Here is a 22,279-nt window from a genome sequence, read left to right as displayed (position 1 = left end):
TGTGATGACAAGGGTCATGGAGCATTGTGCTGACAAAGGCATGGAGCTTTGTGATGACAAGGGTCAAAGAGCATTGTGATAAAAATTTCATGGAGCATTGTGGTGACAAAGGTCACAGAGCTTTGTGTGACGATGTCATGGACCATTGTGATGACAAATGTCATGAAGCATTTTGATGACTGGAGTCACGGAGCATTGTGATAACAGGAGTCTTGGAGAATTGTCATGAAAAGGGAATGGATTATTGTGATGAAAAAGGCATGGAGCCTTGTCATGACAGTGTTCAAGGAGCATACTGATGACAAGTGTCAGCGAACATTGTGATGACAAGTGTATTGAGCATTGTGGTGACAAAGGTCATGGAGCATTGTGATGAGAAGACATTGCATAATTGTGATGACGAGCGTCATGGGGAATGTGATGACAAGTGTTATGGAACACTGTGATCAGAAGGGTTGGGAGCATTGTGATGACAGAGGACATGGAACATTTTGATTTCATTGTGATGACAATAGCACGAATCATTATGATGATGAGCATGGTGCATTGTGATGACAGTGTTCATGGAGCATTGAGATGAAAAGTGGCATGGAGAATTGTGATTACAGAGGTCCTGGAGCATTGTTATGACAAGGGTCATGGAGCCTTGTGATGACAAGGCCGTGGAACACTGTGATGGCAGGGGTCATGGAGCATTGTTATGACAGGTGTAATGGAGCATTGTGATGACAAGGGCATGGAGCAATGTGATGAGAGATTTCATTGAACATTGTGATGACAATGGCATGGAGCATTGTGATGACAAGGGACACAGAGCATTGTGATGAAAATTTCATGGAGCATTGTGGTGACAAAGATCACACAGCCTTGTGTGACGAGGGCATGGACCATTGTGATGAGAAAGGTCATGAATCATTGTGATGAATGGAGTCACGGAGCATTGTGATGTCAGTGGTCATGGAGCATTGTGATGACAAGGGCATGGAGCAATGTGATGACAGGGGCATGGAACATTGGTCTGACAACTTTCATGGATTATTGTGATGACAGTAGGCATGGAGCATTGATATGAAGAGGGCATGGAGCATTGTGGTGACAAAGTTCACAGAGCCTTGTGTGGCGAGGGCATGGACCATTGTGAGGACAACTGTCATGAAGCATGGTGATGACTGGAGTCACCGAGCACTGTGATGACAGGGGTCATGGAGCATTGTTATGACAAGGGCATGGAGCTTTGTGATAACAGGGGCATGGAACATTGGTCTGACATGTTTCATGGATTATTGTGATGAGAGTGGGCATGGCACATTGTCATGACAAGGGCATGGAACATTGTGATGACAAGGTCATGGAGTATTGTGAAGACAGGTGTCAGGGAGCATTGTGATGACATATGTCATTGTCCATTGTGATGACAATGGCATGGAGCATTGTGATACCAAGTGTCATGGAGGATTGTGATGACAAAGGTAATGGAGCATTTTGATGACAAGGGCTTGGAACATTGCGAATACAAGGGTCATGGAGCATTGTGATGACAAGGTCATGGAGCATTATGATGAAAAGTTGCATGGAGCATTGAGATTACAGGGGTTTTGAAGCAATGTGATGACAAGGGCATGGAGAATTGTGATGAGAAGGCAATGGATCATTCTGATGACATGTGTCATGGAGCTTTGTGATGACAAGGACATGGAGCATTGTGATTACAGGGGTCTTGGAGCATTGTGATGAAAATGGAATGGATCATTGTGATGAAAAATGCAAGGAGCCTTGTCATGACAGGTTTCAAGGAACATACTGATGACAACTGTCAGGGAGCATTGTGATGGTAAGAGTATTGAGCATTGTGATGACAAAGATCATCGAGCATTGTGATGAGAAGACCATGGATAATTGTGATGACCAGCGTCATGGTGCATTGTGATGACAAGTGTTATGGGACATTGTGATCAGAAGGGTTTGGTGCATTGTGATGACAGAGGTCATTGAGCATTTTGATTTCATTGTGATGACAATAGCATGAAATATTATGGTGATGGGCATGGTGCATTGTGATGACAGGGTTCATGGAGCATTGAGATGAAAAGGGGCATGGAGCACTGTGATTACAGAGGTTTTGGAGCATTGTGATGACAAGGGCATGGAGCATTGTGATGAGAAGGCCATGGAGCATTCTGATGACATGCGTCATGGAGCTTTGTGATGACAAGGGCATGGAGAATTGTGATTACAGGGGTCATGGAATATTGTGATGACAGGGGTGAGGGAGTATTGTGATGAATAGTGATGGAACATTGTGATATTAGTGGTGAGATGGCATTTTGAGGAGAAGTGCATGGAGCATTGTGATGACAAGGTTTATGGAGCATTTTGATGAAAAGTATGTGGAGCATTATGATGACAAGTGCATGGTGCATTGTGATGACATGGGTTATGGAGCATTGTGCTGACACGCGCATCAAGCATTGTGATGACAAGGGTCATGGAGCATTGTGCGGACAAAGGCATGGAGCTTTGTGATGACAAGGGTCACAGAGCATTGTGATAAAAATTTCATGGAGCATTGTGGTGACAAAGCTCACAGAGCTTTGTGTGACGAGGTCATGGACCATTGTGATGACAAATGTCATGAAGCATTGTGATGTCGGGAGTCATGGAGCATTGCGATAACAGGGGTCTTGGAGCACTGTGATGAACAGGGAATGGATCATTGTGATGAAAAAGTCATGGAGCCTTGTCATGACAGTGTTCAAGGATCATACTGATGACAAGTGTCAGCGAGCATTGTGATGCCAAGTGTATTGGGCATTGTGGTGACAAAGGTCATGGAGCATTGTAATGAGAAGACCTTGCATAATTGTGATGACCAGCGTCATGGGGAATGTGATGACAAGAGTTATGGATCCCTGTAATCAGAAGGGTTTGGAGCATTGTGATGACAGAGGACATGGAGCATTTTGATTTCATTGTGATGACAATAGCATGAATCATTATGATGATGGGCATGGTGCATTGTGATGACAGTGTTCATGGAGCCTTGAGATGAAAAGGGGCATGGAGAACTGTGATTCCAGAGGTCTTGGAGCATTTTGATGACAAGGGTCATGGAGCCTTGTGATGCCAAGTCCGTGGAACACTGTGATGGCTTGGGTCATGGAGCATTGTTATGACAGGTGTAATGGAGCATTGTGATGACAAGGGCATGGAGCAACGTGATGAGAGATTTCATTGAGCATTGTGATGACAATGGCATGGATCATTGTGATGCCAAGGGTCATGGAGCTTTGTGATGACAAATGTCATGGGGCATTTTGATGACAAGGGCGTGGTGCATTGTGATGAGTAGGGCAGGGAGCATTGTGATGACAGGGTCATGGAGCAATTTGAATAAAAGGATCATGGAATATTTTGATGACAGGGGTTATGGAACATTGTGATGTCAGGGGTCATGAAGCATTGTGATGAAATGAGTCATGGAGCATTTTGTGACAGGGGTTATGGAACATGGTGATGTCAAGGGTCATGGAGCATTGTGATGATAAGGGCATGTAGCACTGTGATGACAGGGGTCATGGAACATTGTGATGACAGGGGTGAGAGCGTATTGTGATGACTAGTGATGGAACATTTTGATATATGTGGTGAGAGAGCATTTTGATGAGAAGAGCATGGAGCATTGTAATGACAAGTTTTATGGAGCATAGCAATGAAAAGGATGTGGAGCATTGTGATGAAAAGAGCATGGCACATTGTGATGACATGTGTCATGGAGTATTGTGCTGACAAGCGCATGGAGCATTTGGTTGACAAGTGTCATGGAGCATTGTGCTGACAAAGGCATGGAGCACTGTGATGACAAGGGACACAGAACATTGTGATGAAAATTTCATGGAGCATTGTGGTGACAAATATCACAGAGCCTTGTGTGACGAGGGCATGGACCATTGTGATGAGAAAGGTCATGAATCATTGTGATGACTGGAGTCACGGGGCACTGTGATGACAGGGGTCTTGAAGCATTGTGATGACAAGGGCATGGAGCAATGTGATGACAGGGGCATGGAACATTGGTCTGACAAGTTCCATGGATTATTGTGATGATAGTGGTCATGGAGCATTGAGATGACAAGCGCATGGAGCATTGTGGTGACAAAGGTCACAAAGCCTTTTTTGACGAGGGCATGGACCATTGTGATTACAACGGTCGTGAAGCATTGTGATGGCTGGAGTCAAGGAGCACTGAGATGACAGGGGTCATGGAGCATTGTGATGACAAGGGCATGGAGCATTGTGATGACAGGGGCATGGAATATTGGTCTGACATGTTTCATGGATTATTGTGATGACAGTGTGCATGGCACAGTGTGTTGACAAGGGCATGGAACATTGTGATGACAATGTCATGGAGTATTGTGAAGACAGTTGTCAGGGAGCATTGTGATGATATATGTCATTGTCCATTGTGATGACAATGGCATGGAGCATTGAGATACCAAGTGTCATGGAGGATTGTGATGACAAAGGTAATGGAGCATTTTGATGACAAGGGCTTGGAACATTGCGATGACAAGGGTCATGGAGCATTTTGATGACAAGGGCATGGAGCATTCTGATGAAAAGGTGCATGGAGCACTGAGATTACATGGGTTTTGAAGAAATGTGATTACAAGGGCATGGAGCATTGAGATACCAAGTGTCATGGAGGATTGTGATGACAAAGGTAATGGAGCATTTTGATGACAAGGGCTTGAAACATTGCGATGACAAGAGTCATGGAGCATTGTGATGACAAGGGCATGGAACATTCTGATGAAAAGGTGCATGGAGCATTGAGATTACATGGGTTTTGAAGAAATGTGATTACAAGGGCATGGAGCATTTTCATGAGAAGGCAATGGAGCATTCTGATGATATGTGTCATGGATCTTTGTGATGACAAGGACATGGAGCATTGTGATTACAAGGGTCTTGGAGCATTGTGATGAAAAGGGAATGGATCATTGTGATGAAAAATGCATGGAGCCTTGTCATGACAGGCTTCAAGGAGCATACTGATGACAACTGTCAGGGAGCATTGTGATGATAAGTGTATTGAGCATTGTGATGACAAAGATCATGGAGCATTGTGATGAGAAGACCATGGATAATTGTGATGACCAGCGTCATGGGGCATTGTGATGACAAGGTCATGGAGAATTGAGATTACAGGGGTCATGGCATATTGTGATGACAGGGGTGAGGGAGTATTGTGATGACTAGTGATGGAACATTGTGATTTCAGTGGTGAGAAAGCATTTTGAGGAGAAGTGCATGGAGCATTGTGATGACAAGGTTTTTGGAGCATTTTGATGACAAGTTTTATGGAGCATTTTGATGACAAGTGCATGGTGCATTGTGATGACATGGGTTATGGAGCATTGTGCTGACACGCGCATCAAGCATTGTGATGACAAGGGTCATGAGCATTGTGATGACAGGTGTAATGGAGCATTGTGATGACAAGGGCATGGAACAATGTGATGTGAGATTTCATTGAGCATTGTGATGACAATGCCATGGCGCATTGTGAGGCCAAGGGTCATGGAGATTTGAGATGACAAATGTCATGGGGCATTTTGATGACAAGTGCGTGTTGCATTGTGATGAGAAGGGCAGGGAGCATTGTGATGACAGGGTCATGGAGCAATTTGAATAAAAGGGTCATGGAATATTTTGATGACAGGTGTATTGGAACATTGTGATGTCAGGGGTCATGAAGCATTGTGATGAAACAGGTCATGGAGCATTTTGTGACAGGGGTTATGGAACATTGTGATGTCAGGAGTCATGGAGCATTGTGATGATAAGGGCATGTAGCACTGTGATGAGAGTGGTCATGGAACATTCTGATGACAGGGGTGGTCGAGTATTGTGATGACTAGTGATGGAACATTGTGATATATGTGGTGAGAGAGCATTTTGATTAGAAGTGCATGGAGCATTGTGATGACAAGTTTTATGGAGGATAGCGATGAAAAGGATGTGGAGCATTGGGATGAACTGAGCTTGGCACATTGTGATGACATGTGTCATGGAGCATTGTGCTGACAAGCGCATGGAGCATTTTGATGACAAGTTTCATGGAGCATTGTGCTGACAAAGGCATGGAGCATTGTGATGACAAGGGACACAGAGCATTGTGATGAAAATTTCATGGAGCATTGTGGTGACAAAGGTCACAGAGACTTGTGTGACGAGGGCATGGACCATTGTGATGAGAAAGGTCATGAATCATTGTGATGAGTGGAGTCACGGAGTATTGTGATGACAGGTGTCATGGAGCATTGTGATGACAAGGGCGTGGAGCAATGTGATGACAGGGGCATGGAACATTGGTCTGACAAGTTTCATGGATTATTTTGATGACAGTGGGCATGGAGCATTGAGATGACAAGGGCATGGAGCATTGTGGTGACAATGGTCAGAGAGACTTGTGTGACTAGTGCATGGACTATTGTGATGACAAAGTTCATGAGTCATTGTGATGACTGGTGTCACGGAGCATTGTGATGACAGGGGTCATGGAAATTTGTGATGACAAGGGCATGGAGCAATGTGATGACAGGGGAATGAAACATTGGTCTGACATGTTTCATGTATTATTGTGATGACAGTGGGCATGGCACATTGTGATGACAAGGGCATGGAATATTGTGATGACATGGTCATGGAGTATTGTGAAAACAGGTGTCAGGGATCATTGTGATTACATATGTCATTGTCCATTGTGATGACAATGGCTTGGAGCATTGTGATACCAAGTGTCATGGAGGATTGTGATGACAAAAGTAATGGAGCATTTTGATGACAAGGGCTTGGAACACTGCGATGACAAGGGTTATGGAGCATTGTGATGACAAGGGCATGGAGCATTCTGATGAAAAGGTGCATGGAACATTGAGATTACAGGGGCTTTGAAGCAATGTGATTACAAGGGCATGGAGAATTATGATGAGAAGGCAATGGAGCATTCTGGTGACATGCGTCATGGAGCTTTGTGATGACAAGGACATGGAGCATTGTGATTACAGGGGTCTTGGAGCATTGTGATGAAAAGGGAATGGATCATTGTGATGAAAAATGCAAGGAGCCTTGTCATGACAGGGTTCAAGGAGCATACTGATGACAATTGTCAGGGAGCATTGTGATGATAAGTGTATTGAGCATTGTGATGACAAAGATCATCGAGCATTGTGATGAGAAGACCATGGATAATTGTGATGACCATCGTCATGGGGCATTGTTATGACAAGTGTTATGGAACATTGTGATCAGAAGGGTTTGGTGCATTGTGATGACAGAGGTCATTGAGCATTTTGATTTCATTGTGATGACAATAGCATGAAATATTATTCTGATGGGCATGGTGCATTGTGATGACAGGTTTCATGGAGCATTGAGATGAAAAGGGGCATGGAGCATTGTGATTACAGGTGTGTTGGAGCATTGTGATGACAAGGGCATGGAGCATTGTGATGAGAAGGCCATGGAGCATTCTGATGACATGCGTCATGTAGCTTTGTGATGACAAGGGCATGGAGAATTGTGATTACAGGGGTCATGGAATATTGTGATGACAGGGGTGAGCGAGTATTGTGATGACTAGTGATGGAACATTGTGATATCAGTGGTGAGAAGGCATTTTGAGGAGAAGTGCATGGAGCATTGTGATGACAAGGTTTATGGAGCATTTTGATGACAAGGATGTGGAGCATTGTGATGACAAGTGCAAGGTGCATTGTGATGACATGGGTTATGGAGCATTGTGCTGACACGCGCATCGAGCATTGTGATGACAAGGGTCATGGAGCATTGTGCTGACAAAGGCATGGAGCTTTGTGATGACAAGGGTCACAGAGCATTGTGATAAAAATTTCATGGAGCATTGTGGTGACAAAGCTCACAGAGTTTAGTGTGACGAGGTCATGGACCATTGTGATGACAAATGTCATGAAGTATTGTGATGACTGGAGTCACTGAGCATTGTGATAACAGGGGTCTTGGAGCATTGTGATGAAAAGGGAATGGATCATTGTGATGAAAAAGGCATGGAGCCTTGTCATGACAGTGTTCAAGGAGCATATTGATGACAATTGTCAGCGAGCATTGTGGTGCCAAGTGTATTGAGCATTGTGGTGAAAAATATCATGGAGTATTGTGATGAGAAGACCTTGCATAACTGTGATGACGAGCGTCATGGGGCATGTGATGACAAGTGTTATGGAACATTGTGTTCAGAAGAGTTTGGAGCATTGTGATGACAGAGGACATAGGGCATTTTGATTTCATTGTGATGACAATAGCATGAATCATTATGATGAAGGGCATGGTGCACTGTGACGACAGTGTTCATGGAACATTGAGATGAAAAGTGGCATGGAGAATTGTGATTACAGAGGTCTTGGAGCATTGTGATGACAAGGGTCATGGAGCCTTGTGATGACAAGGCCGTGGAACATTGTGATGGCAGGGGTCATGGAGCATTGTTATGACAGGTGTAATGGAGCATTGTGATGACAAGGGCATCGAGCAATGTGATGAGAGATTTCATTGAGCACTGTGATGACAATGGCATGGAGCATTGTGATGCCAAGGGTCATGGAGCTTTGTGATGACAAATGTCATGGGGCATTTTGATGACAAGGACGTGGTGCATTGTGATGAGAAGGGCAGGGAGCATTGTGATGACAGGGTCATGGAGCAATTTGAATAAAAGGGTCATGGAATATTTTGATGACATTGGTTATGGAACATTGTGATGTCAGTGGTCATGAAGCCTTGTGATGAAATGGGTCATGGAGCATTTTGTGACAGGTGTTATGGAACATTGTGATGTCAGGGGTCATGGAGCATTGTGATGATCAGGGCATGTAGCACTGTGATGACAGGGGTCATGGATCATTGTGATGACAGGGGTGAGAGACCATTGTGATGACTAGTGATTGAACATTGTGATATATGTGGTGAGAGAGCATTTTGATGAGAAGTGAATGGAGCATTGTGATGACAAGTTTTATGAAGCATAGAGATGAAAATGATGTGGAGCACTGTGATGAAAAGAGCATGGCACATTGTGATGACATGTGTCATGGAGCATTGTGCTGAGAAGCGCATGGAGCATTTTGATGACAAGTGTCATGGAGCATTGTGCTGACAAAGGCAAGGAGCATTGTGATGACAAGGGACACAGAGCATTGTGATGAAAATTTCATGGATCAGTGTGGTGACAAAGGTAACAGAGTCTTGTGTGAAGAGGGCCTGGAACACTGTGATGACAAGGGCATGGAGAAATGTGATAACAAGTGTCATGGAGGATTGTGATGACAGGGGAAATGGAGAATTGTGTTGACAATGGCAGGGAGCATTGTGATGTCAAGGGACATTGATAATTTTTATAACAATGTCATGAAGCATTGTGATGACAAGCATATGGAGCTTGCTATGACAGGGTTCAGGGAGCATTGCGATGACAAGTGCATGGAGAATTGTGATGACAAGAGCATGTAACATTTTGATGAGAAATGTCATGGAATATTGTGGTGACAAAGAGGTGGAGAATTGTGATGACAAGGGACATGGAGCAATGTGTTGGCAAGACCATGGAGCATTGTGATGAGAAGATAATGGATAATCGTGGTGACAAGCATCATGGAGCATTATGATGACAAGAGCCATGGAGCATTCTGACATAAGATATCACTTATGAAGGAAATGTAAACATGGGTGCACATGAACTGAATTAGTAAAGAGAACAGAGTCTCACATATAGAAAACATACTTATGCCTGCTTACGGGGAAAGGAGATGTGGCGAGAGGCATAAAACCAGAGTTTGATATTAGCACCAGTACCATTCCTTAATCCAAATACAGAATAGAAAAGACCAACTCCTTCCTCAGTGAACGGGACTCAACACCCCTATTCTCTGCAGAGGAATATATCTGACTAGAAAGAATCTTAAAACCAATGTATTGATATGTCTCTGTAAGGGAATCAAGTGTGTCTAGACTGGCATAAACATGGCAGGGAGAATCAGCTGAAACCCACTATAAAAAGGAATTTCGAAAACAAAACAAAAAAACAGGGAAATTATTTACACTTCCTTCAGGGGCTCTGATGAAACCTGGAATGACCATATCTACAACGAGAGCTGGATGTGGTATAAGGCTGGACACTTGGGACTGAGAGGATTGGTGAGATTCGTTGAGCAAATGCAGACCATTTAAAGCAATAATGTGTGGCACACATTCCAAGGGTCCCAACTCTCCAGGTAGAACGGAATATTACTACAGCTATAACAATGACGGGAAACCTAGAGAATGGACACACTGTGAATACGAAATGTTTCCAAAACTCAACTAATAGTCCCTCTCCTGGTGCTCCGGTTTGAATTTCCAACTGCTTTACAATCAATCTAGCAACATGGAGAGACAGCACCTTTAACCTCCTTTTTCACACTGGTTACCAATTTGGCAGAGGATGAAAGAGAAGAGGGAGAACCAATGAGAGAGTAGCTTTTAGGCATTTGGACGGGCACATGTCACACTAATTTCCCGGCAGGAAGGAGAATTAATCAAAGTCTCAGCCACCCTCCGGGAACCAATAGAGGTCCTGAACCAAAATTTTGGACTTGCGGTCAGCTCACAAAAATCGAATTGAAAAATGGAGCTCAGGGGAACAGCAACTCACAAACTGGCAGAGTAATAATTGACATCTATCATTCAAATATCACTTGAGGGAAGGCAAGGAGGCGGACTTGAAAGCGAGCCAGAAATGCAGGAAACAGATTTCAATAGGTACATTTGAATCACCTTTAAAGCACAGGAAGAGGGGCACAACTTCGAAAGTGAGGCACTTGGCTAAAAAGGGCGTATGCGTTTTCTCCTGAATATATGCAGCAGAAACTGAATACACCCTTTGTGGCCAAGCAAGCAAGGGGGCAATGCAAATCTGCACTACAAAGAAGTATCACTTCCCACCGGTCAAAAGGGACAGCCGCAAAATGTGTAAAAACCAGAAAGGCAAGACAGGGCCTGGAGAACAGTGAGCCTACTTATGCTGATGGGCAGGATGTAAATTGCCAACTGCCTCTCTGGAGGAGTGCACTGTGTTCCCTAAAAGAAGTAAACAGCAGAGCTACAGAGCCAAGGGCCCTTCCAGTCTAGGGAAAATACCTTGGAAAAATTGAAAATCAATAAGACAGAGCCACCCCAAAATTTACGGCTGCACTGCTTACAATAACCTCAACTTGGGTCCACCTAAAATATCCCAGGAAAGACAAAAATGGTTCAAGATATTGTGTTACTTACGTACGATGGATTATCCCTCAGCTATGAAATCAATGTCATAAGGCCAGTAGCAGCAAAAGGATTAGATTCAGGTACGATGATTCTAAGTGAAATACATCACAGAGAAAAAGAAACTTAACATAAGATATCACTTATGATGGTACTGTAAACATGGCTACACATGAACTGAGTTAGGAAAGAGAACAGAGTCTCACATTTAGAAAACACTCTTTTGCCTGCTTAAGAGGGAAGGAGAGGTGGGTTGCTGCATAAAAGCAGAGTGTGATATTAGTACAGGTACCGTTCCAAAAACCAACTACGGAATAGACAAGACCTACACCTTCCTCAGTAAAAGGGACTTAAGACCACATATTTCCCTCAGAGGAATATATCTGACTAGTAAGAATCTTAAAACCTATGTATTGATATGTCTCCGTAAGGGAATCATGTGTGTATAGACTGGCAAAAACATGGCAGTGAGAATCAGCTCAAACACACTATAAAAAGGAGATTCAAAAACAAAACAAAAAAACAGGGAAATTCTTTACAATTCCTACAGAGGCTCTGATGAAACCTGGAATGACCCTATCTACAATGACAGCTGGATGTGGCATAAGGCTGGACACTTGCGACTGAGAGGATTGGTGAGATTCGGTGAGCAAATGCAGACCATTTAAAGCAATAATGCGTGTCACACATTCCAAGGGTCCCAACTCTCCAGGTTGAAGGGAATATTACTACAGCTATAATATGTACGGGAATCCTAGAGAATGGACACACTGTGTATACGAAAGGTTTCTAAAACTCAACTAATAGTCTCTCTCCTGGTGCTCCGGTTTGATTTTCAAACTGCTTTACTATCAATCTCCCAACTTGGAGAGACAGCCCGTTTAACTTCCGGGTTCACACAGGTTGCCAATTTGGCAGAGGATGAAAGGAAGGAGGGAGAACCAATGAGAGAGTAGCTGTTAGGCATTTGGACGGGCACATGTCACTCTAATTTCCCGGCAGGAAGAAGAATTAACCAAAGTCTCAGCCACCCGCTCGGAAACAGTATAGGTCCTGAAGGAAAATTGTGGATTTGTGGTCAGCTCACATAAAACGTGTTGAAATATCGAGCTCTGGGGCACAGCAATTCACAAACTGGCAGATTAATAAAGGAGAACTATCGTCCAAAAATGTCTTGAGGGAAAGCAATGAGGCGGACTTGAAATCAAGGTAGAATAGCGGGAAACAGATATCAAGAGGTACATTGGAATCACCTTTAAAGCACAGGAAGAGGGGCACAACTTCGACAATGATGAACTTGGCCAAAAAGCGCGTATGCATTTTCTCCTGAATATATTCAGGAAAAAACGCATACACAATTTTTGGCCAAGCAAGCAAGCGGGCAATGCAAATCTGCACTACAAAGAAGTATCACTTCCCACTGGTCGAAAGGGACATCCGCAAAATGTGTAAAAACCAGAAAGGCAAGACAGGCTCTGGAGAACAGGAAGCATTGTTATGCTGATGGGCGGTATGTAAACTACTAACTTCCTCTCTGAAGGAGTGCACTGTCTTCCCTAAAACAGGTAAACAACAGAGCTACAGAGCCAAGGGCACTTCCAGTGTAGGGAATATATCTTGGGAAAAGTGAAAATCAATAAGACCGAACCACCCCAAAATCTAGGGCTGCACTGCTTACAAGAACCTCAACTTGGGTACACCTTAAATATCCCAGGAAAGACAAAAATGGTTCAAGAAATTGTGTTACTTATGTACGATGGAATATCTCTCAGCCATGAAATCCATGTCATAAGGGCAGGAGCAGCAAAATGAGTGGATTCAGGTACGATGATTCTAAGTGAAATAAGTCACACAGAAAAACAAACTTTACATAAGATATCACTTATGACTGTCCCGCACACATGGCTACACTTGAACTGAGTTAGGGAAGAGAACAGAGTCTCACATTTAGAAAACACTCTTATGCCTGCTTAAGGGGGAAGGAGAAGTGGGGTGATGCATAAAACCAGAGTTTGATATTAGTACAGGTACCGTTCCAAAAACCAAATACGGAATAGACAAGACCTACACTTTCGTCAGTGAAAGGATTCAAAACCCCATATTCCTGCAGAGGAATATATCTGACTAGTAAGAATCTTAAAACATTTGTATTGATATGTCTCCATAAGGGAATCAAGTGTGTCTACACTGGCATAAACATGGCAGTGAGAATCAGCTCAAACCCACTATAAAAAGGAATTTCAAAAACAAAACAGAAAAACAGGGAAATTCTTTACATTACTTCAGGGGCTGTGATGAAACCTGGAATGACCCTACCTACAATGACAGCTAGATGTGGCATAAGGCTGGACACATGGGACTGAGAAGATTGGTGAGATTGGGTCACCAAATGCAGACCATTTAAAGCATTAATGCGTGGCACACATTCCAAGGGTCCCATCTCTCCAGGTTGAAGGGGATATTACTACAATTATAACATGTACGGGAAACATAGAGAATGGACACACTTTGAAAACGAAAGGTTTGTAAAACTCAACTAATAGTCCCTCACCTGGTGCTCCGGTTTGAATTTTCAACTTTTTACTATCAATCTCCGAACTTGGTGAGACAGCCCCTTTAACCTCCTGGTTCGCAGAGGTTGCCAATTTGGCATAGGATGAAAGGAAAAAGAGAGAACCAATGAGAGAGTAGCTGTTAGGCATTTGGACGGGCATATGTCACTCTGGTTTCCCGGCAAGAAGAAGAATTAACCAAAGTCTCAGCAACCTCCCGGGAACCAGTATAGGTCCTGAACCAAAATTTTGGACTTGCGGTCAGCTCACAAACAACGAGATGAAAAATGGAGCTCAGGGGCACAGCAATTCACAAACAGGCAGCGTAATAAAGGACAACTATCATTCAAAAATCTGTTGAGGGAAGACAACAAGACGGACTTGAAAGCGAGCCAGAATAGCAGGAAATAGATTTCTAGAGGTACATTGGAATCACATTTAAAGCACAGGAAGAGGGGCACAACTTCGCCAATGATGTACTTGGCCAATAAAGGCGTATGCGTTTTCTCCAGATTATATTCAGGAGAAAACGCATACACCCTTTTTGGCCAAGCAAGCAAGCAGGCAATGCAAATCTGCACTACAAAGAAGTATCACTTCCCACCGGTCAAAAGGGACATCCACAAAATGTGTAAAAACCAGAAAGGCAAGACAGGCACTGGAGAACAGGGAACCTAGTTATGCTGATGGGCAGGATGTAAATTGACAACTGCCTCTCTGGAGGAGTGCATTGTGTTCCCTAAAACAAGTTAAAAACAGAGCTACAGAGCCAAGGACACTTCCTGTGTAGGGAATATACTTTGGGAAAACTGAAAATCAATAAGACACAGCCACCCCAAAATTTAGGGCTGCACTGCTTACAAGAACCTCAACTTGGGTACACCTTAAATATCCCAGGAAAGACAAAAATGGTTCAAGAAATTGTGTTACTTACGTAAGATGGAATATCCCTCAGCCATGAGATCAATGTCATAAGGCCAGTAGCAGCAAAATGAGTGGATTCAGGTACGATGATTCTATGGGAAATAAGTCACAGAGAAAAAGAAACTTATAAGATATCACTTATGAAGGTCCTGTAAACATGGCTGGATACACATGGACAGAGTTAGGAAAGAGAACAGAGTCTCACATTTATAAAACACTCTTGTGCCTGCTTACGGGTGAAGGAAAGGTGGGGTGATGCATAAAACCAGAGTTTGATATCAGTACATGTACCGTTCCAAAAACCAACTGTGGAATAGACAAGACCTACACTTTCCTCAGTGAAAGGGACTCAAAACCCCATATTTCCCACAGAGGAATATATCTGACTAGTAAGTATCTTAAAACCAATCTATTGATATGTCTCTGTAAGGGAATCAAGTGTGTCTAGACTGGCATAAACATGGTACTGAGAATCAGCTCAAACCCACTATAAAAAGGAATTTCAAAAACAAAACAAAAAACAGGGATATTCTTTACAATTCCTACAGGGGCTCTGATGAAACCTGGAATGACCCTATCTACAATGACAGCTGGATGTGGCATAAGGCGGGACACTTGGGACTGAGAGGATTGATGAGATTCGGTGAGCCAATGTAGACCATTTAAAGCAATAATGCGTGGCACACATTCCGAGGGTCCCAACTCTCCAGGTTGAAGGGAATATTACTACAGCTATAACATGTACGGGAGACCTAGAGAATGGATACACTGTGAATACGAAAGGTTTCTAAAACTCAACTAATAGTCCTTCTCCTGGTGCTCCGGTTTGACTTTCCAACTGCTTTACTATCAATCTCCCAACTTGGAGAGAAAGCCCCTTTAACCTCCTGGTTCGCACAGGTTGCCAATTTGGCAGAGGATGTAAGGGAACAGGGAGAACCAATGAGAGAGTAGCTGTTAGGCATTTGGACGGACACATGTCACACTAATTTCCCGGCAGGAAGGAGAATTAACGAAAGTCTCAGCCATGCTCCGGGAACAAATATAGGTCCTGAACCAAAATTTTGGATTTGCGGTCAGCTCACAAAAAACAAGTTGAAAAATGGGGCTCAGGGGCACAGCAATTCACAAACTGGCAGAGTAATAATGGACAACTATCGTCCAAAAATCTGTTGAAGGACGGCAATGAGGCGGACTTGAAAGCGAGCCAGAATAGCAGGAAACAGATTTCAAGAGGTATATTGGAATCGCCTTTAAAGCACAGGAATAGGGGCACAACTTCAACAATGATGCACTTGGTCAGAAATGCCGTATGTGTTTTCTCCTGAATATATTCAGGAGAAAACACATACCTCCATTTTGGCCAAGCAAGCAAGCGGGCAATGCAAATCTGAACTACAATGAAGTATCACTTCCCACCGGTCAAAAGGGACATCCACAAAATGTGTAAAAACCAGAAAGGCAAGGCAGGCCCTGGAGAACAGGGAGCCTAGTTATGCTGATGGGCAGGATGTAAATTGCCCAATGCCTCTCTGGAGGAGTGCATTGTTTTCCCTAAAACAAGGAAGCAACAGAGCAACAGAGCCAAGGGCACTTCCAGTCTAGGGAATATACCTTGGGAATACTGAAATTCAATAAGACAGAGCCACCGCAAAATTTAGTGCTGCACTGCTTACAGGAACCTCAAATTGGGTACACCTTAAATATCATAGGAAAGACAAAAATGGTTCAAGAAATTGTGTTACTTATGTACGATGGAATATCCCTCAGGCATGAAATCAAAATTATAAGGCCAGTAGCAGCAAAATGAGTGGATTCAGGTATGATGATTCTAAGTGAAACAAGTCACAGAGAAAAAGAATCTTATCATAAGATATCACTTATGAAGGTCCTGTAAACATGGCTACACATGAACTGAGTTAGGAAAGAGAACAGAGTCTCACATTTAGAAAACACTCTTGTGCCTGCTTAAGGGGGAAAGAGAGGTGGGGTGATGTATAAAACCAGAGTTTGATATTAGTACAGGTACCGTTCCAAAAACCAAATACAGAATAGACCAGACCTACACTTTCCTCAGTGAAATGGACTCAAAACCCCATATTTCTCGAAGAGGAATATATCTGACTAGTAAGAATCTTAAAACCTATGTATTGATAAGTCTCCATAAGGGAATCAAGTGTGTCTAGACTGGCATAAACATGGCAGTGAGAATCAGCTCAAACCCACTATAAAAAGGAATTTCAAAAACAAAACAAAAAAACAGGGAAATGCTTTACAATTCCTTCAGGGGCTATGATGAAACCTGGAATGACACTATCTACAATGACAGCTGGATGTGGCATAAGGCTGGACACTTGGGACTGAGAGGATTGGTGAGATTTGGTGAGCAAATGCAGACCATTTAAAGCAATAATGCGTGGCACACATTCTAAGGGTCCCAACTCTCCAGGATGAAGGGAATATTACTACAGCTATAACATGTACGGGAAACCTAGAGAATGGACACAGTGTGAATACAAAAGGTTTCTAAAACTCAACTAATAGTCCCTCTCCTGTTGTTCCAGTTTCAATTTCCAACTGCTTTACTATCAATCTCCCAAATTGGAGAGACAGCCCCTTTAAACTTCTCTATCGCAGAAGTTGCCAATTTGGCAGAGGATGAAAGGGAAGAGGGAGAACCAATGAGAGAGTAGCTGTTAGGCATTTGGACGGGCACATGCCACTCTAATTTCCCGGAAGGAGGAAGAATTAACCAAAGTCTCAGCCACCCGCCGGGAACTAGTATAGGTCCTGAACCAAAATTTTGGACTTGCGGTCAGCTCACAAAAAACGAGTTAAAAAATTGAGCTCAGGGGCACAGCAATTCACAAACTGGCAGAGAAATAAAGGACTACAATCGTCCAAATATCTGTTGAGGGAAGGCAACGAGGCGGACTTGAAAGCGAGCCAGAATAGCAGGAAACAGATTTCAAGAGGTACATTGGAATCACATTTAAAGCACAGGAAGAGGGGCACAACTTCTACAATGATGCACTTGGCCAAAAAGGGTGTATGCGTTTTCACCTGAATATATTCAGGAGAAAACGCATACGACCTTTTTGGCCAAGCAAGCAGGCGGGCAATGCAAATCTGCACTACAAAGAAGTATCATTTCCCACCCGTCAAAAGGGACATCCGCAAAATGTGTAAAAGCCAGAAAGGCAAGACAGGCAATGGAGAACAGGGAGCCTAGTTATGCTGATGGGCAGGATATAAATTGCTAACTGCCTCTCAGGAGGGGTGCATTGTGTTCCCTAAAACAAGTAAACAACAGAGGTACAGAGCCAACGGCACTTCCAGTCTAGGGAATATAACTTGGGAAAACTGAAAAGCAATAAGATAGAGCCACCTCAAAATTTAGGGCTGCACTTCTTACAAGAACCTCAACTTGGGTACACCTTAAATATGCAGGAAAGACAAAAATGGTTCAAAAAATTATGGTATTTACATACGATGAAATATCCCTAAGCCATGAAATCAATGTCATAAGGCCAGTAGCATTAAAATGAGTGGATTCAGGTACGATGATTCTAAGTGAAATAAGTCACAGAGAAAAATAAATTTATCATAAGATATCACTTATGAAGGTCCGCTAAACATGGCTACACATGAACTGAGTTAGGAAAGAGAACAGAGCCTCACATTTAGAAAACACTCTTGTGCCTGCTTAAAGGGGAAGGAGAGGTGGGTTGATGCATAGAACCAGAGTTTGATATTAGTACAGGTACCGTTCCAAAAACCAAATACGGAATAAACAAGACCTACACTTTCCTCAGTGAAAGGGACTCAAAACGCCACATTTCCCGCAGAGGAATATATCTGACTGGTAAGAATTTTAAAATCTATGTATTGATATGTCTCTGTAAGGGAATCAAGTTTGTCTAGACTGGCATAAACATGGCAGTGAGTATCAGTTCAAACCCACTATAAAAAGGAATTTAAAAAACAAAACAAAAAAAACAAGGAAATTCTTTACAATTCCTTCAGGGGCTCTGATGAAACCTGGAATGACCCTATCTACAATGACAGCTGGATGTGGCATAAGGCTGGACACTTGGGACTGAGAGGATTGGTGAGATTCGGTGAGCAAATGCAGACCCTTTAAATCAACAATGCGAGGCACACATTCCAAGGGTCCCAACTCTCCAGGATGAAGGGAATATTACTACAGCTATAACAGATACGGGAGACCAAGAGAATGGACACACTGTGAATACGAAAGGTTTCTAAAATTCAACTAATAATCCCTCTCCGGGTGCTCCGGTGTGACTTTGCAACTGCTTTACTATCAATCTCCCAACTTGGAGAGACAGCCCCTTTAAGCTCCTGGTTCTCACAGGTGGTCAATTTGGTAGAGAATGAAAGGGAAGAGGGAAAACCAATGAGAGAATAGCTGTTAGACATCTGGACGGCACATGTCATTTTAATTTCCCGGCAGGAAGAAGAATTAACCAAAGTCTCAGACACCCGCCGGGAAGCAGTATAGGTCCTGAACCAAAATTTTGGACTTGCGCTCAGCTCACAAGAAACGAGTTGAAAAATGGAGCTCAGGGGCACAGCATTCCACAAACTGGCGGAGTAATAAACAGCAACAATCTTCTGAAAATCTGTTGAGGGAAGGCAACGAGGGAGACTTGAAAGCGAGCCAGAATAGCAGGAAAGAGATTTCTAGAGGTGCATTGGAATCGCCTTTAAAGCACAGGAATAGGGGCACAACTTCGACAATGATGCACTTGGCTAAAAAGGGCGTATGCGTTTTCTCCTGAATATATTCAGGAGAAAATGCATACGCCCTTTTTGGCCAAGCAAGAAAGCGGGCAATGCAAATCTGCACTACAATGAAGTATCACATCCCACCGGTCAAAAGGGACATCCGCAAAATATGTGAAAACCAGAAAGGCAATATAGGCCCTGGAGAACAGGGAGCCTAGTTATGCTGAAGGAAAGGATGTAAATTGCCAACTGCCTCTCTGGAGGAGTGCATTGTGTTCCCTAAAACAAGGAAACAACAGAGCTACAGAGCCAAGGGCCATTACCGTCTAGGGAATATACCTTGGGAAAACTGAAAATCAATAAGACAGAGCCACCCCAAAATTTAGGGATGCACTGCTTACAGGAACCTCAACTTGGGTACACCTTAAATATCCCAGGAAAGACAAAAATGGTTCAAGAAATTGTCTTACTTATGTACGATGGAATATCAGTCAGCCATGAAATCAATGTCATAAGGCCAGTAGTTTCAAAATGAGTGGATTCAGTTACGATGATTCTAAGTGAAATAAGTTACAGACAAAAAGAAACTTATCATAAGATATCACTTATGAAGGTCCTGTAAACATGGCTACACATGAACTGAGTTAGGAAAGAGAACAGAGTCTCACATTTAGAAAACACTCTTATGCCTGCTTAACGGGGAAGGAGGGGTAGGGTGATGCATAAAACCAGAGTTTGATATTAGTACAGGTACCGTTCCAAAAACCAACTACGGAATAGAAAATACCTACACTTTCCTCAGTGAAAGGGACTCAAAACACCATATTTGCCGCAGAGGAATATATCTGACTGGTAAGAATCTTAAAACCTATGTATTAGATATGTCTCCGTAAGGGAATCAAGTTTGTCTAGACTGGCATAAACATAGCAGTGAGAATCAGTTCAAACCCACTATAAAAAGGAATTTCAAAAACAAAACAAAAAAACAGGGAAATTCTTTACAATTCCTTCAGGGGCTCAGATGAAACCTGGAATGACCCTATCTAAAACCACAGCTGGATGTGGCATAAGCTTGGACACTTGGGACTGAGAGGATTGGTCAGATTCGGTGATCAAATGCAGACCATTTAAAGCAATAATGTGTGGCACACATTCCAAGGGTCCCAAATCTACAAGTTGAAGGGAATATTAGTACACCTATAACATGTACGGGAACCCTAGAAAATGGACGCACTGTGAATATGAAAGATTTCTAAAACTCAACTAATAATCCCTCTCCTGGTGCTCCGGTTTGACTTTCCAACAGATTTACTACCAATCTCCCAACTTGGAAAGACAGCCCCTTTAACCTCCTTGTTCGCACACGTTGCCAATTTGGCAGAGGATGAAAGGGAAGAGGGAGAACCAATGAGAGAGTAGCTGTTAGGCATTTGGACGGGCACATGTCACTCTAATTTCCCGGAAGGAAGAAGAATTAACCAAAGTCTCAGCCACCCGACGGGAACCAGTATAGGTCATGAACCAAAATTTGGACTTGCGTTCAATTCACAAAAAACGAGTTAAAAAATGGAGCTTAGGGGCACAGCAATGCACAAACTGTCAGAGAAGTAAAGGACAACAATCGTCCAAAAATCTGTGGAGGGAATGCCACGAGGCGGACTTGAAAGCGAGCCAGAATAGCAGGAAACATATTTCAAGAGGTACATTGCAATCACCTTTAAAGCACAGGAAGAGGGGCACAACTTCGAAAATGATGCACTTGGCCAGAAAGGGCGTATGTGTTTTCTCCTGAATATATTAAGGGGAAAACGCATACGTCCTTTTTGGCCAAGCAAGCAAGCGGGCAACGCAAATCTGAACTACAATGAAGTATCACTTCCCACCGGTCAAAAGGGACATCCGCAAAATGTGTAAAAACCAGAAAGGCAAGACAGGCCCTGGAGAACAGGGATCCTAGTTATGCTGATGGGCAGGATGTAAATTGCCAACTGCCTCTCTGGAGGAGTGCATTGTGTTCCCTAAAACAAGGAAACAACAGAACAACAGAGCCAAGGGCACTTCCAGTCTAGGGAATATACCTTGGGATTACTGAAAATCAATAAGACAGAGCCACCACAAAATTTAGTGCTGCACTGCTTACAAGAACCTCAAATTGGGTACACCTTAAATATCCTAGGAAAGACAAAAATGGTTCAAGAAATTGTGTTACTTACGTACGATGGAATATCCCTCAGCCATGAAATCAATGTTATAAGGCCAGTAGCAGCAAAATGAGTGGATTCAGGTACGATGATTCTAAGTGAAATAAGTCACACAGAAAAAGAAACTTATCATAAGATATCACTTATGAAGTTCCTGTAAACATGGCTACACATGAACTGAGTTAGGAAAGAGAACAGAGTCTCACATTTAGAAAACACACTTGTGCCTGCTTAACGGGGAAGGAGAGGTGGGGTGATGCATAAAACCAGAGTTTGATATTAGTACAGTTACCGTTCCAAAAACCAAATACTCAATAGACAATACCTACACTTTCCTCAGTGAAATGGACTCAAAACCCCATATTTCTCGCAGAGGAATATATCTGACTAGTAGGAATCTTAAAACCTATGTATTGATAAGTCTCCATGATGATGGGCATGGTTCATTGTGATTACAGAGTTCATGGAGCATTGAATGAAAAGTGGCATGGAGCATTTTGATTACAGTTGTCT

The sequence above is a fragment of the Hyperoodon ampullatus genome (genome assembly GCF_949752795.1).
Source record: "Hyperoodon ampullatus genome assembly, contig: SUPER_X_unloc_1, whole genome shotgun sequence".
In the NCBI taxonomy this organism is placed as follows: domain Eukaryota; kingdom Metazoa; phylum Chordata; class Mammalia; order Artiodactyla; family Ziphiidae; genus Hyperoodon; species Hyperoodon ampullatus.
This window is presented reverse-complemented; position numbering follows the sequence as displayed.